Raw genomic sequence first — 16,581 nt, 5'->3', positions numbered from 1 at the left:
ATAGAATAGACAAAGTGTAAACTGGCACATTCTTAATGAAAGATGGTTTGACAACATTTTTCCAAATTAAAACATTCACATAAAATGCTTGACCCAGCAATTCCACTTCCAAGAAGTTATGCAACAAATACACTTACAAATGTACACAAAGATGCATGCACAAAAATTTATTTAAAGCATTCTCCCAAAAAGGTCATATTTGCATATTAGAAGGAATCCAAACATTCAATAACAGAAGATTATGTTCTAAATTATTATAGTATATCAAAATAGCGAAATATTATAGCACCACTGAAAAGACCAAGGCAGCTCTATCTAGAATATTACAAACAGCCTCCAAAATATAATAATGAGCTTAAAAGCAGAGTTTGGAACAGTTCATACAGCACAGTAAATCTTGTGTATAAAATGAGGGACAAAGGAATCCCATGACATTTCATGGAACTAGCAGAGTTGTACACGTCTGCTCTTGTTAGCAGCTGAATAGATTTTACTGTGTACAGACATCTCTTTGTACCTGAGCATGAATTTCTTCATGCTTTGGTAAATCCCTCCTCTCTTCTGCCTTCCTTTTTGAAGGAATCTAGTACCTAATGTAATAATCATCTTCTTCATTCACCATGACTAGATATGTTCCTCATCCTATCACCAATAACTGCACGGTTGGTTGCAGGCGTGTGCTAAGAGTATGATAAGAGGTTTTCTGAGTGTCACCCAAGACTAGGAAGGAGATAGACACTATTATTATAACAAAGTTTAGGAGATATCCTAGTGGCACATAAATCTTCAGAGTGCAAGATACCTGACTGCTGTTATTATCAGATATCCACTGCCAAGCCAGACCCCATGAAGGCTCTTCCATCCCTCTAACTGTTCCCTACTCTCCCAGCAAAACCGAGAAAAGAGGGGGAAAAAAGAATAGAAAGGAGAATCTCTCTGTTCCACACATGATCAAAAGATCAACTGTCAGACCATAATGAATTTTTTTCACAGATTCTCCTACCAGTCAAAAGCACCAGCCCTCTACCTCCATTGCCAGGCCCTGCCCTCAGGCTCCAACCATAGTTAAGTAAAGACCTAGACTCTGGAGGCCACCCAGATGACAGATATGACACTATTTGGATATGCAAGCTCTGATGTCATCCCTGGCTGCTCTTGTTAGGAGAAGACTGAAGACACTACAGAGTAAAGGAAGAGAAAGAGGACCCAGGGAGTACATCCAAGCAGGATACTCTCCACCAGAATCAGAGGTATCCCAAAGCCACTTACTCATCCCCATCAGTGCTCATGACAAAGAAACTACTGTTCTAGTCTCTGGTGGCGCTCTTGCAGTATGTACCATCAGAGTTTATCTGATTTGACACAGTACTGATATTTTTGCTTGTGTGGTGGTGGTATTTAACATTTTACCATTCTTCCTTTGCCTCTAGGGGATAATTTACTAAGCCAAGAGATCTATGATCAGAAAGAGATAATTCTTTTCAACTTTAAATTGGCCCAACCACCTCTCCCACGGTTTCTAGAGCCAATCAGGGTCAGCAAGGAAATGGGTTACTCTGAAATTACCTGAAGTGCCAAAGGTAAGTAATGACCTTCCTAATTTAGGGAATTACATTGGCTTCTGTGACTTCTGTGAGGAAACAGAAGTCCTTACAAAGGGTCAAGATGAAGTCACCTGAAGACTTTTCTCACATCTGAACCAAGAAAACCAGAGTCTTGGTTCCTCCTTTTAACTGTTCAAATTATAGTAACACCTCCTCAATTTGGAATATTTTATTTTTTTAACTTTTTTAACATTTATTTATTTTTGAAAGACAGAGAGAGAGAGAGCATGAGTGAGGTAGGGGCAGAGAGAGAGGAAGACACAAAATCTGAAGCAGGCTCTAGGCTCTGAGCTGTCAGCACAGAGCCCAACATGGGACTTGAACCCACAAACTAACTGTGAGATCATGACCTGAGCTGAAGTCAGACGCATAACCAATTGAGCCATCCAGGCGCCCCTTGGAAAATGTTAATTTCAACATCCGTAATGATTTAAATACACAAGACTAATGTTTGCCCTTTTTATTACATACCAAGTAGAAGAAAAATAAACTATCAACTATCACTTACTAAAGAAATTCATCTGTTCCCAATCATTCTTACAATTTTTGCATTCATATGCATACAGATAATACCCTAATTACAACTGTTACATATATAATCACTAAAACAGATCCAAGAGAACCTTTACTTGACAAACTTTAGTATGTATTTGCACCAAGAACGACATACTTTAAAACATGTAAGTACATGTGCATATGCAAGATTAAAAATGTTTTTATTAATTTAGACTGTCTTTCCTCATTTCTTTTTTTTTAAGTTTATTTATTTATTTTGAGAGGAGACAGAGACAGCATGAGTGGGGGACAAGCAGAGAGAGAAGGAGAGAAAGAGAATCCCAAGCAGGCTTCACATTGGTAGCACAGAGCCCAACGGGGGGCTCAAACTCACAAAACTGTGAGATCATGACCTGAGCAAAAATCAAGAGTCCAGCACTTAACCAACTGAGCCACCTAGGCCCCCTCATTCCTTTTTTTTTTAAGTCTTTAAAAATTTATTTTGAGAGAGAGAGACTGTGAGTGGGGGAAAGACAGAGAGATAGAAGGAAAGAGAATCCCAAGGAGGCTCCTCACTGTCAGTGAGGAGCCCAACGTGGGGCCTGAACTCACCAATTGTGAGATCATGACCCGAGGCGACTGGATGCTTAACTGACTGAGCCAGCCGGGTGCCCTTGTCTTTCCTCATTTCTTATTATTCCAAACAAGCAAAGGTATCCTACACATAATATTTCTGCTGATTTTATGCCTTTCTCATCCACAAGTCATTGAGGCTGAACAAAACATTTAACAGAAAGACTGGAATCTGAAAAGTAAGTGAGGTACCATGGCTTCCAAAATATTTGTAAAACTATTAATGTTGAGCAAATTTCTTAATATCTGTGAAAAAGTGTATGCATCAAGGGCAGGATGGGGATAAGGGCAAGAGAACTAGATGTTCATCCTGATTCTCTAAAATGATATGTTTTCAATAATTACAACTATAAAAATATAGAAGAGGGGGCAGAATGAAATAGAATTTCCCTTCATTAATCCATTCAACAAATGCATGTGGCAGGCATTATTATCAGGCCTGGGAACAAAAGGGTGAATAAAAGGGTCCCTGCCCACTGGGACCTTCTGTTCTAGTGGAAGACAACATTCTGCATGATTAAACGGGAAGAAAATGAAGCAGGGTAAGGAGAGAGAGGTAGAAGGAATATGCTCTCTAGACAGGGTGGTCAGTAAAAGCTTCACTAATAAAGTGGCATTTGCACAGAAACCTGAGTGTAGTGAAGGAGTAAACAATGAAAATATCTTCAGAGAGTACCCCAGGCTGAGAAAATAACAAGTCCAAAGGCTCTCAGAAAGGCCAGATCTAATAGGGCTTGATAGACTACTGTAAGGACTTTCTATTTCATTCCAACCAACTTTATGTTTTAAAAGAATCATTCTAGCTGCTATGCAGTGACCAATCTATAAGTCACAAGTGGAAAAGAGAGTCTAGTAGAAGCTGTCGGCACAGTGCATGCCAGAGACTATAGCCACATGGACTGAGTGGTAGCAGTGGAGAAGACGATAGATAGTCACTACATGGTTTTAAGGTAAAAACAACAGATTTGCTGACACAATGGATGTGAAGTACAAAGGTGGGGAAAAGAGCCAGGAATGACCCCTCAGTTTGTGGCCTGAGCAAAAGCAGAAGGACCACTTACTGAAATGGGAATACTAGAGTCACAAAAGATTGGGGTATGGAACTCAAGATTTCAGTTTTACACTCTTTAAGGAAGAGTTGCAATCCACTGTCCAAGAGAAGTTGCCCACAGAGGCAGACAGACATGAGATGGAAAGTCAAAGAGAAAATCTGGACTGCAGATATAAATTTGAGAATCATTACCTTATAAATGGTACTTACAGGTATGGACTAGATGTAATCACATCTAATGGTACAGACAGAAGAGGAAAGAAATGGACAGGCTGAACCCTTGGACACACTGACATGTAGAAGTCTGGAAGATGAAGGGTAACTCACAAGAGAGACTGAAAAACAGGGGATAATCAAGAGAAAAGAAAGTGGTGTCCCTGGAAACCAGATGAAGAAAGTGCTTCAAGGAGGAAGTGAACAATGGTGTCAAATACTCTAAGAGGACAGTGAGATGAAGACTGAGAATTAACTACTGGACCTGGTTGATGAGGGAGCATAAGGCAAGTTGACAGGCCGCAAACACCCCCCACCTCCAGGTGGGATGTATGTGATACTCCTGGGCACTCCTGGCTGCCCAAGAACAAAGGAAAGGGGAAAAACAAAGGGTTAACTGATAGAGATCATAATCCAGCATCACCCCTCCATAGCGATGTGGGAAACAAAGGCAGAAGGAAATGGCAGATAGAACTAAATTTCCTTATAATCTGCAGCCCATTGACAAATACCTGAGGCTGGCCATGTAAAACGCTTCTCCAAGGAGCTCCCTAAGGTCTTAAGTTACTGCTTTACTAGAGGGAAAACAACCTTAGCTTGACACTAGCTAGGCCTCCAGTGTCCTGTGAGTCTTCTTTAGCACATGAAAATCTCACTGGAATCTTCCCCTGGACTTCACCTCTCCCCAGTTCCATAGTATATAACCAGTCTCTCCTCATGGTCCCATGGCAGCTCTTCCTGCCCAGGGGTCCTGTCCGCATGCTTCAATAAAACCACCTTGTTACACCAAAGATGTCTTCAAGAATTCTTTCTTGGCGATCAGCTCTGGACCCCACAAACCCCACTATCACCCCAAAAACTTCATCACTGGAAATACACAGTTGACAAGTGACTTAACCAGAAGGATTACACTAGAGCAATGGAGAGGAAAACCTGATCTGAATGGATCAGAGAGGGCACACGTGCACACACACACACACACACACACACACACACACACACACACACTCCCATCCCTGCTTACGGGCTCCTTCTCCCTGATGTTAGAACCTAATCCAACATATAGGGTCATTAACTGCAGTGGAAAACTTTACATAGCTACATTTTTATTTGACACTTTGGAATACATTCTTAATAAAGGGTGTCAGACTATAAAGAGACTCAAGGCAACTAGGAAATAACTGTTTATATAGAGGATGATGTTTCCACTAAAAATAACTGCTCCATTCAGTATGGCATGAAGATGACCTCAAAGACCTAGTGTCATTACTCTGTTGACTTTGCTAATAAGGGTAAACAAAAAATTTTTTGACAGGCAGAAAACACAGAAACCTCCTTCTTTAGTCACCAAAGAGAGAGACAAGCTGTGTAGGCTGGAGTAAGCTTGGACCTGCCTAAACATGGACATGATCTATTCACTGGTCTGTGTCTAACAAGAGCCAACAAAATAGAAAAGGACACATAAGTGGACTCTCCTGTTGTTACCAAATGGGCTGTTTAATGTGCTGTCCTTTACAGAGGGTTTCTGAGCTCCCCAAAGGGTACACACATTGCCTTTCAGCATTGAGGATAAAAGAATAAAAAATATAATTCATCACTTTACCAAGAGGGATAAGTACTGTTTCAATTAATGTGCTAATCTCTAATGAAGACAGCAGCCATTAGTTAAGCAAGCAAACCATTAGGGTAGGAACAGAAATGCCAGTACATTCACAGGTCTACTGATGGCTGCTAGATATTAGTCACAACCTGCAAATCCTTAAAAGAGATGAGTAAAGTGTAGTCTATTTCTAAGACTGAAAACTCTACTACTGTTAAATGAAACAGGAATGAACTGGGCCTATTAGCATGGCTGGATCTCAAAAGCATAATGCTGAAGGGAGAGGAGAAATGCTCAGAATATAATTTGATACCATTTATGTACATTTCAGAAAGCACTCACAAAATAATATTCCATATTGTTTACAGATATGGAGAGAGATATAATGACACATATTAAACTACGGATGGTGGTTGCCTTTGGTGGTGTTGGGAAACGAAATGAGCTGGAAATGATGATTACATAGGATATTAACAGTTAATTCTGGGTGATAGGAATAATGGGTATTTGTTATGTTCTCTTTTATACTTTACTTTTTTAATCAAAAAAATTAATAAAATAACATACTGAGAACCTACATCATGAAGTTCTCTGGGGTAGGAAGGGATTGTGCAGACCTGTAAACCATATGAAGAGAGGGTCCATTAGTGGCCGCCACATCATCTGTCACATGGATTTGCCTGTGCATTGCTCTTAGGTCCCTCTGTGCCTTGACTACTGCCATGCAGTCTAGCTATCATTTCACAATTCACTTATCCTGGGATGATGTGGTCAGAGAGTTCACAACAGAGTAAGATTTTAACTGTAAAGAACTACTGATAGTCCAAGGAGTTTACAGATCTCAGCCCAGGCTATCTTTCAGGAGCAGCTTCTCAGCCAATCACTTAACAACTCATCAGAACGCATCCAGCCACACCAGGGAACAGACCACTCTGACTCCTCATTAAACAAGGTTTGCAGGGAAGTCCAGGAAACTTAGCAAGGTGAAGACTTTTTAGCAGAACCCAGCAGCAGTCAATGAGTAAAAGCTAAGTAGCAGAGAAACAGCAAAGCTTGTGGATAAATCAGACTCAGGAAGAAGAGTAAAGTATCAATTATGTTAAAATCCAAATTATCATTTTGGCGAATGCAATTTGGCATCCAGATGGACCACACTAAACAATTCAATTCTATTCAATTATTTAAATATCATTTTGCAAATCACTTACTCGGCAAGTAGAGCTGTTTAAAATCTAATGTTTTAGAGGAACCACATTACAGTTTTGCTCCCATAAAGGAAGACTTTCAGTAGTCTTTACATCATTTACAGTAGATAACTCTAAAGTTTCAATACCCTGCATGTTCCAGCAAGGATGAAGGGAACTAATATTCACTGTGTTCCTTATATGTACCAGGCCCAGGGCTACAACGTTTTACCCATGTTACCCCAATTCATCCTCACAACCATGTAAGATCACTATCATCTAGAGATGATATTCTAAAGATTTATTCTAGAATCTACAGTTCCTAGAGACGAGAAAACTAGGCTTTGACTACTGAAGTAATTTGCTTAAGGTCAGATGGTTGGGAGGTGGCAGATCCAGACTCAAAGCCTTTCTTCTAGAGATAGCTCATTTAAAATAACAATAAAGTAATATAGATTTTAGTAGGAAACATTATATGTAGTCATCACTGTAAATGAAAATTCTGTGATACATCTGAAGAGGTTCTATGAGAGAACCTGCAAGAAACAGAAATTCTTTGGCTGATAAGCCCCTGCCCCCCAATATTGTGTGGACTATGGAAACCTCCCTGAGATTCAGTAATCCATGATTAAACTTTAATGAACACATGAATCCCCTGGGGATCTTGTTAAAAGGCACATTCAGATTCAGCAGGTCTAGGATGGAGGTAAGATTGTGTAGGTCTAACAAACTCCCCATGATAATGATCTTGTTGGTCCATAGAACACAGTTTGAGTAACAAGGATCTCATCTTACAAAATTATTTTTTTTTGAAGACCTTAGGTTTATATCTTGCAGAACATACCGTAAAGGATGATTTATCTACAAAAGGCACTTCTCTCAACATCCCTAAACTACAGATCTGTTATTTCACACAATATCTACCTAAATTCTGTGGTCTCTTTTTCAATTCAATACATTGCATACACTGATTTCTCAGTTAAACATAAAGCATAAGGAATAAGCTAGTTTCAAGATGGACTTTTTACCAGTGACCATTAGTATATTTTGCCTCATGTAACAAAGAAACTGGTTAAAAATAGCAGAACGTACTGAACAATTCTAAGCATTTTTAATAAAATATGTCTTTATGGGGGTGGCTGGGTGGCTCAGTCAAGTGTCCAACTCTTGATTTCGGCTCAGGTCATGATCTCATGGTTCATGGGTTCGAGTCCAGCATCGGGCTTTGTGCTGGTGGCACAGAGCCTGCTTGGTATCCTCTCTCTCCCTCCCTCTCTGCCCCTCCCCTGCTCATGCTCTCTCTCTCTCTCTTCTCTCTAAAAATAATTTTTTTAAAAAACCACTATTTTAAACAGCAAGAAAATACAGTCACTTGTTTTTTTAATTTACACCTGAGCAATTTGTTGCAAATTTTAGATCCATGCCATCCTGCAATTTAAAAAAAGAATGGCTGGGGCGCCTGGGTGGTGCAGTCGGTTAAGCGTCCGACCTCAGCCAGGTCACGATCTCGCGGTCCGTGAGTTCGAGCCCCGCGTCAGGCTCTGGGCTGATGGCTCAGAGCCTGGAGCCTGTTTCCGATTCTGTGTCTCCCTCTCTCTCTGCCCTCCCCCGTTCATGCTCTGTCTCTCTCTGTCCCAAATAAATAAACGTTGAAAAAAAAATTTTTTTTTTTAATTTAAAAAAATAAATAAATAAATAAATAAAATAAAAAAAGAATGGCTGTCATTCTTATCCATACAGGGAATATAATCCTCTTCTAATATTATAAAGAACATAAACATATTGGTCAATTATAATAAGATAAAAGTATTAACCTTAATTAAACCAAATATCATAGTGTTTGGCTAACATGTCTCTGCCATGAGATGGATAATGATAAACAATTCTGCTCCTTGGGCTCACTCATTTGATTAACTGGAGTGTATTATGAGGCTAAGGTAATCCTGATCTATCAGAATGCCTGTCTCATCAAATTTTTAATGTTTACTTTATAGAATTCAAAAATCTTACTCTCAAAATCTTTCCAGAATAGTGAATGTTGTGTTTTCCCACAAAATAATCCATTGCCTCAATTTTGTGGACTACTCAGCTCTCTCTAGATAGAGACAGAGACAGAGACAGAGACAGAGACAGAGATAGAGATTGGTACATAATCACACCTTTGAAGCCAATGTGTTTGGCGGAAGCCAACTCCACCCCTAGCCAGTCAGCCAGCCCTAAGCCAGGCAGAGTATCCTTTTCCCTGGGCAGAGTAATTGGTTCAGGGATGGACTCCTCATCCAACTGGAATCAATACAACATGGGAAAAGGTTTGTTGTCACAATCCAGGAAAGAAGCTTCCTGACTCCTCAGAGGAATGATTCTGAAGCAACCCTCTGCCTGCTCCTGGCAAGTATTAAAGAAGCCACATTTTAACCACAAGGGGGAGCCAACCTTTATGATGAAGCTGGCACCAAGGCAGGGAGCAAAAAATAGAAACAAACCACAGGTTGTCCCATAGGAACTACCCTTCATACACTCTTTCAATCTTCTACGCAACCAATATTCCTCTAATTGATCTATGAAGACATTCTGAAAGCCCCCTTCAAATGCCTTGCTTTAGTTCAAAAGTACACTCTGCCACATTTCCCCTGGCACCATAGTCCAATATATCTGTCAAAGAAGGAAATGAGGTTACTGTAATGATGACCCAAACACTTCCTCTTCTTGGAACTCCAGGAAATAAAATAAAGCTCATAATTCAATAGTTTGCAGAATCTCTCTTCCTCTTTTTGAAAAGTGGAATGGCAAAATGGCATTCTCCCATATCTGATCTTCCAGCATACCTCATGGTTGCCAGGATTACTCAACAGTCTCATTTACCAGTTTTTCTTAAACTTCTTGAAATAGAATTTGAAGAAAAACATGCGTTTATAGCAAGGGGGTGCTTAGCTCTCTTTACAATCTTGTTGCCCATTTTAGCTTTTTCTTCCCCTTTGACCACAATTTTAATTAAGGAAGGATTGTCATCATTTTCTCTCCTGTGTTACATTTGATAGAAGCGTATTTGTCTCAAAAAAGAAATCCAGAGAAAGGGTCTGAAAGGGTGAAGCCCCCACCCAATGGCAATATGAAACCTTTTGTGCTTCTCCCCAGCTCCTTCCCTGGGTCCACCTCTCTCCCAGTCCCTCCTTGCCCACTACCTTGACCCACTCTGTGTGTTTGAGCTCTGCATTCAGGCAGCTGTAACATTCCAGTGTTCCAGCTGTCCCTGAGTCTCACACCCCAGACGAGCTAGCCAGGTTCACTCTCTCACTCCCAGTCCTGCCCGGGTCCCATCTGCAGCCCCGTTTCTGCATGAGAATTTGGTGTTTGGAATGTTTTCTGATTCTTGGGGCGGGGTTTCTCGCCTAATCATCCTCAACGTGGAGTAATGAGGAGGGAGAGGAGAATCTTCATCAGAAACTGGTTTTGTGTAGTAAACCTTCTCTTCTGTTTTTGTTTTTTTGTTTTGTTTTTTTGTTTTTTGTTTTGGTCTGTCTGTGCAAGACCTGCAGCTGCTGAAATCAGCTTTGCCTTTAATTAAACCATGTTCTCTCCAACCAAAAAAAAAAAAAAAAAAATGGTAGGTGTGGCCACTTCATAGTCCTTCATAGTCACCAAGGACTTGGGTTTCTTTTCTTTTACAGCTCAGCAAACTTTAGCAGGTACCTCACAGTCCAAACTAATTAAGAGCATCAACCTTTTTATCCATATTCCAAGCAGCACAAAGGAGAAAGGGAAAAAGGGAAACAGAAGAATATGTCCCTTTCTGTAAAGGACTGCACTGATTGATTTATGCTAGATTATGCTATGGCTACAAACTCCAAAATAGGGGCCTACAATATTTTTTCTCACTCTCTCTACTCTTCAGATTCATCTCTTACCACTCAGACTCAATCCCCATGTGTGCCTATACCTCCTCTATTCTGACTCAACCTCCCACCCCTCCATGACTCCTTAATACTTTGCACTATGCCCTCTGGAACCCAAAGTCTCCTATGCTGGTAACCTCCTCTCTGGAAGTTGTCTTCACCTTCTTGCTGCAGCTGGAGCCTTCACACACCACTTAAACAGCAGCCCTTTCAGGGCGCCTGGGTGGCTCATTCTGTTAAGCATCTGACTCTTGATTTTGGCTCAGGTCATGATCTCACTGAGTTCAAGGCCCACACTGGGCTCTGCATTGATGTTGCTGAGCCTGCTTGGGATTCTGCCTCCTCGTTCTCTGTCCCTCTCCTGCCTGCTCTCTGTCTCTCCCAAAGTAAATAAAAATAAACTTAAAAAAAAAAAAGAGCAGCTCTCTGAAACAGTGGCTATTTTTGTTCTCATACCCAATATTTAACAAGGCTTAAAAGATAGGCCAGGTTCCCCCCCTTGCTCCTTATCTCTATTTTCAAACAACTGTTTTCCCAAATCTTTAAAACTCTCCAGTGACAAGGAAACATGTGTTATCAGATTAGATTACCACATTAACTTGCTCTTGTTGCAGTAATCTACCTTTCACTGCCTCCCATACTAATGTCCTAGACCTTGTTGTTACCAACCGTCCTGTCTCCAAAATCTCAATTTCAAGAATTTTATTCAGATCACCATTTCCTAGTGTGCTTGCCCATCCCTCCAACAATCCTGATCCTGTAATTCTTTAACCATATTGGGACCTCCCACTGAGTGCTCCTACATTTCACTGTCTACTACATACTCTTATTTGCCTCCTCACCCTGGATTCCGCAATCCAATATCATAATGTTTCCCTTCCATGTGTCTGTTATGTTCTTTTATCTCTCTCCTTCTGTCTTACACACTCAGAAACATCCCAGTCTGACCTGGTTCCTGCATCCAAGCAGTGGAACGTGGCAGGAGGCAACACTAATGGCTCACCATTCACTGTGTGTGCAAATCTGAAGTGGAACCTAACACTATCAGATAAGCCTTATTCAACATTTTCTGACACAATTCACTCTCCTCCTCTTCTTGAGGTCTATCTCATAATTTCTCCTGATTCTGCAAACCTCCCAATAATTTGCTTTTTTTTTTTTACTAAGAAAATAGAAGCAAAGCAAAAGGTTAACTACTGTGACAAACCACCCCAAAATTTCATTGAAAAGACTATGAGAGCTCTGGGGTCTAAGCAAACAGTAGAAACACAGGTGGGGAAAGTATAGCAAATAAGACAGCATCAGCAGCAGACTTCTTTACATCTATGTTAAAGGCCAGCACTGATTTGCTGACTAGGACACCCCCCACTGTCATCTGCTCCCACCAGGGCCAAAGACCCTGGGCATACAGCAATTAATACTCACCCCAGGTCATAGTCTAGACTCCAGCCTTGGTGCCACTGACCTTATGGCTGCACAAACCTTCCAAATGTGGAGAAGGACCAACTAAATCAAAGGCATGAAACTGCAGAAACATAATTTTCCTTATAAAATGACACAATCAGCTTTTATGCTTTATTTCTTTTTATGTATGCAAATGAATGGAGAAGTGGGAGTGGTTTAACTTCTGTAAATCTACTTGAACTCCTCTGGGGGAAGATGTAAATAAGTAGAGCTACACGTTCATTGTAAAGATACAGACATGCTATTATCATCATTAGTAATAATTTAATTTTGCTAGCTAATTGTTACATTTTGGTGCATTCACATGAAGGCAAATTTTGTCTTCCTGCTATCTCTGCCATTAAAACAAAAGAATAATGCTATCCTAGATGATAAGAATAATGACTACACCTGTCAAAATAGATTTATATCTTGAGTCTCATTCAGCCTCTGCAGCATGTTTTGCCAGGATTATTCATTTGTTCTTTTTTCTTTTCTTTTCTTCTTTTAGGGAAGAAGACAGGAAGCAGATTTCCACCTCTACTCTTGAGCCTCCCTCTTAAATGATGCTTGGGGCAACAACTCTTCAAAATTAGGTACCATTCAGTACCAATCCCTTTGGTAACCACTGTAATAACATTAACATGATGAACTAATGAGATATTAATGTGGTTGTAATAGACACTTCCATAGGAGTTCTCTTGTAATTGAGTAGGTTAATAATCTGCCTTAATCTGTGCTTGGCAAATGTAATGTATGATGAATAGGGAAAGGCAGAATTTTGATGACTTTCAGCTTATAAGGTGTTTACTCTTTCAAAACAGAAAAACAAATACCTGTTTTTAAAAGCAGGTGCATGAGTGAACACTGGAGAAAACAGCCCAGAGTGTCATAACCCATATTCCTGGAGGCATCTCAGTGCATTTTATACATTTCACTTTCTAAACAGCAATAGATGTGGGGAATTGATATTTAAGATCCTTATTTGTATTCAATATGTATCTCGTAGTCCATTCATTTATTTGACTTCTAGTGTAACAATACTTAACAATTATAATTACGGATGGCAAAGCCTTGGGAATTTAACAATAGTACCATCAGTGTTGCTTTTAAAGGAAAAAAAAACATAGCAATCCCTATCAAAACAACACCAGCATTCTTCACAGAGGTAGATCAAACAATCCTAAAATTTGAATGGAACCAGAAAAGACCCCAAATAGCCAAAGCAATCCTGAAAAAGAAAACCAAAGCAGGAGGCATCACAATCCCAGACTTCAAGCTATATTACAAAGCTGTAATCACCAAGACAGTATGGTACTGGCACAAAAAGACACACAGGTCAATGCAACAGAATAGAAAACCCAGAAATGGACCCACAAATGTATAGCCAACTAATCTTTGACAACGCATGAAAGAATATCCAATGGAAAAAAGTCTCTTCAGCAAATGGTGTTGGGAAAACTGTACAGCGACATGCAGAAGAATGAACCTGGACCACTTTCTTACACCATACACAAAAATAAACTTACATTTAGGATGAAAGACCTAAATGTAAGACAGGAAGCCATCAAAATCCTGAAGGAGAGGGGCGCCTGGGTGGCGCAGTCGGTTGAGCGTCCGACTTCAGCCAGGTCACAATCTCGAGGTCCGTGAGTTCGAGTTCAAGCCCCCGCGTCAGGCTCTGGCTGATGGCTCAGAGCCTGGAGCCTGTTTCCGATTCTGTGTCTCCCTCTCTCTCTGCCCCTCCCCCGTTCATGCTCTGTCTCTCTCTGTCCCAAAAATAAATAAATGTTGAAAAAAAAAATTTTAAATCCTGAAGGAGAAAACAGGCAATAACCTCTTTGACCTCGGCCACAGCAACTTCTTATGTGTCTGTGGAGGCAAGAGAAACAAAAGCAAAAATGAACTATTGGGACCTCATCAAGAGAAAAAGCTTCTGCACAGTGAAGGAAACAATCAACAAAACTAAAAGGCAACCAATGGAATGGGAGAAGATATTTGCAAATAACCTATCAGATAAAGGGTTAGTATCCAAAATCTATAAAGAAATTATCAAACTCAACACCCAACAAACAAATAATCCACGGGCAAAAGACATGAATAGACACTTTCCAAAAAATACATCCATATGGCTAACAAGACACATGAAAAACTGCTCAACATCACTCATTATCAGGGAAATACAAATCAAAACCACAATGAGATACCACCTCACACCTGTCACAATGGCTAACATGAACAATTCAGGCAACAACAGATTTTGGTGAGGATGCGGAGAAAGAGGAACCCTTTTGCACTGCTGGTGGAAATGCAAACTGGTGCAGCCAATCTGGAAAAGAGTGGAGGTTCCTCAAAATATTAAAAATAGAACTACCCTACAACCCAGCAATTGCACTAGTAGGTGTTTATCCAAAGGATAGAGTAGTGCTGTTTCGAAGGGGCACATGCACCCCAATGTTTATAGCAGTGCTATCAACAACAGCCAAAGTATGGAAAGAGCCCAAATGTCCATCGACTAATGAATGGATAAAGAAGATGTTATACACACACACACACACACACACACACACACACACACACACACACTGGAATATTACTCAGCAATCAAAAAGAATGAAATATTGCCACTTGCAACAATGTGGATGGAACTGTAGTATATCACGCTAAGTGAAATAAGTCAGAGAAAGACATTAAATATCTTGTGATTTCACTCATATGTGGAATTTAAGATACAAAACAGATGAACATAAGGGAAGGAAAGCAAAAATAATATAAAAACAGAGAGGGAGACAAACCATAAGAGACTCTCAAATACAGAGAACAAACTGAGGGTTGCTGGTGGGGAGCTGGGAGGGGGGATGGGTTAAATGGGCAAGGGGCATCAAGGAGGACAATTTTTGGAATGAGCACTGTGTGTTATATTTAAGTGATGAATCACTAAATTCTATTCCTGAAATCATTATTATACTATATGTTAACTAACTTGTATTTAAATTAAAAAAAAGAAAAAAGAAAAGAAAAAACACCACGTACCCACCCCTCCCCCCAACACAGACACAGATACATACATCTACATACACACACATAAACACTATGAAAGAACATTCTAAAGTGAAGTAATAATTGCTAACAGAGTCATTCAAAACAGGGTCTGAAGGATATTGAGGAAGAAAGGCCTATGCATATCTCCTGTTTCAATTTTGGGGACACTACAGACTTTTGACTTTCGTCCATTGCACCTAGACCACCTTCTGGAGGATATGACTCTACTCTGGACTGAAATAGAGATAATGTAATACCTGTTAGCTAAATAGCCAATCTTGTATTAGACAGTCAAACAGTTTAACTTTGTCAGCACTAATCATAATTCCTTCAAAATAAGTTATGTAATCTTGTGGGTTTTGCTTTTATAAATCTACACTTCCTGCTTGTAATTTGGGGCACACTTTCAATTTTTAATTTCTGGATCGCAATCCCTAGGACCTAAAATAAATGCTCTGGTTGCTTTACAGCCTCTTCTTCTTGGTTGATAATCCACACACACACACACACACACACACACACACACACACACACGTACACTCACACACTAAAGAGTTCCTATTATTTGAAGGAAATAAAGAAATAAGGTCAAGAACCTAGAAAGAAATAAAAAGGAATGTGGTGATGGAAAAGAAAAAGCAAAAGCAAGATTGAAAAGCCAAGATATTCACAGTCTTCCAACTGGATTCAAGAGAATACCTGCAAATAACCCTGGTTTGAACTCTGCTGAAAGAGAAAGGAGCGAAAAGAGCAAGGCCTTTATATGATTATTTATTCCAGCAAACAACAGCACATGGCAACTCAGAGCCTTTCTATTCCCTGAGCTAATATTTGGAAGACACTGTATCTCCGGGGCAAATTCTAAATGTTCCTCTTCTCTCTAAAGAGGAAAGGGAAAAATATCAGAGGTTTCCATCATTCAAGGATAAAAAGAAAATACTGATGAAATTCAACACTGAACATTGTACAAAGAAGATAAAAAATTAAGAGGAAATGTGCTGATAAGCTTTGCTTAGCAAATACAAATGAAGGCTAAGTAAACCCATGTGATTTTTTTTTTAAAGGCAGACTTGTTAAATTAACTGGCAGCATTTCAAAATCTCCTTAACAGTGAATGTTGAAGCCGATTCTACTCAAATATTAACCCCCTGTATGTGAGATCTACTTTCTTGGACGGCTCCAAGTGGTCTGGTTATGTCCAGCCTGAATACAAAGATGAGAGAGCATGCAGTTTGCAGTCTTGCTCCCACCTTTCCCAATTCCATTTCCAGTTGACAATTACAATGGCCCCCTTTCTCCACTTCCCTCGGAAGGACCTTAGGATGACTCAGCGCCATGAGTCTGCCTGGAGCACAGTCTTCAGGGTGTTCCCTTAGCTGCCTCATCACAACCAGGAGATGGTCAGGTTCTGCCTCTAGTTTCA

At 40.1% G+C, this 16,581-nt stretch overlaps 1 long non-coding RNA gene across 2 annotated transcripts; it reads left to right on the top strand.

The window, feature by feature from the left end:
- Nucleotides 1-417: 417 nt before the first annotated feature.
- Nucleotides 418-10,382, top strand: LOC121013591 (uncharacterized). Of its 2 annotated transcripts, XR_005782792.1 has the most exons (3): nt 460-471; nt 8,948-8,952; nt 9,872-10,382. It is a non-coding gene; the product is annotated as an uncharacterized LOC121013591 (long non-coding RNA). The 2 variants fall into 2 exon arrangements; XR_005782793.1 differs by lacking the exon at nt 8,948-8,952 and having other exon boundaries at nt 418-471.
- Nucleotides 10,383-16,581: the final 6,199 nt, after the last annotated feature.

This window comes from Herpailurus yagouaroundi, unplaced genomic scaffold (genome assembly GCF_014898765.1).
Source record: "Herpailurus yagouaroundi ecotype Mexico unplaced genomic scaffold, PumYag 199, whole genome shotgun sequence".
NCBI lineage: Eukaryota > Metazoa > Chordata > Mammalia > Carnivora > Felidae > Herpailurus > Herpailurus yagouaroundi.
This window is presented reverse-complemented; position numbering and strand designations above follow the sequence as displayed.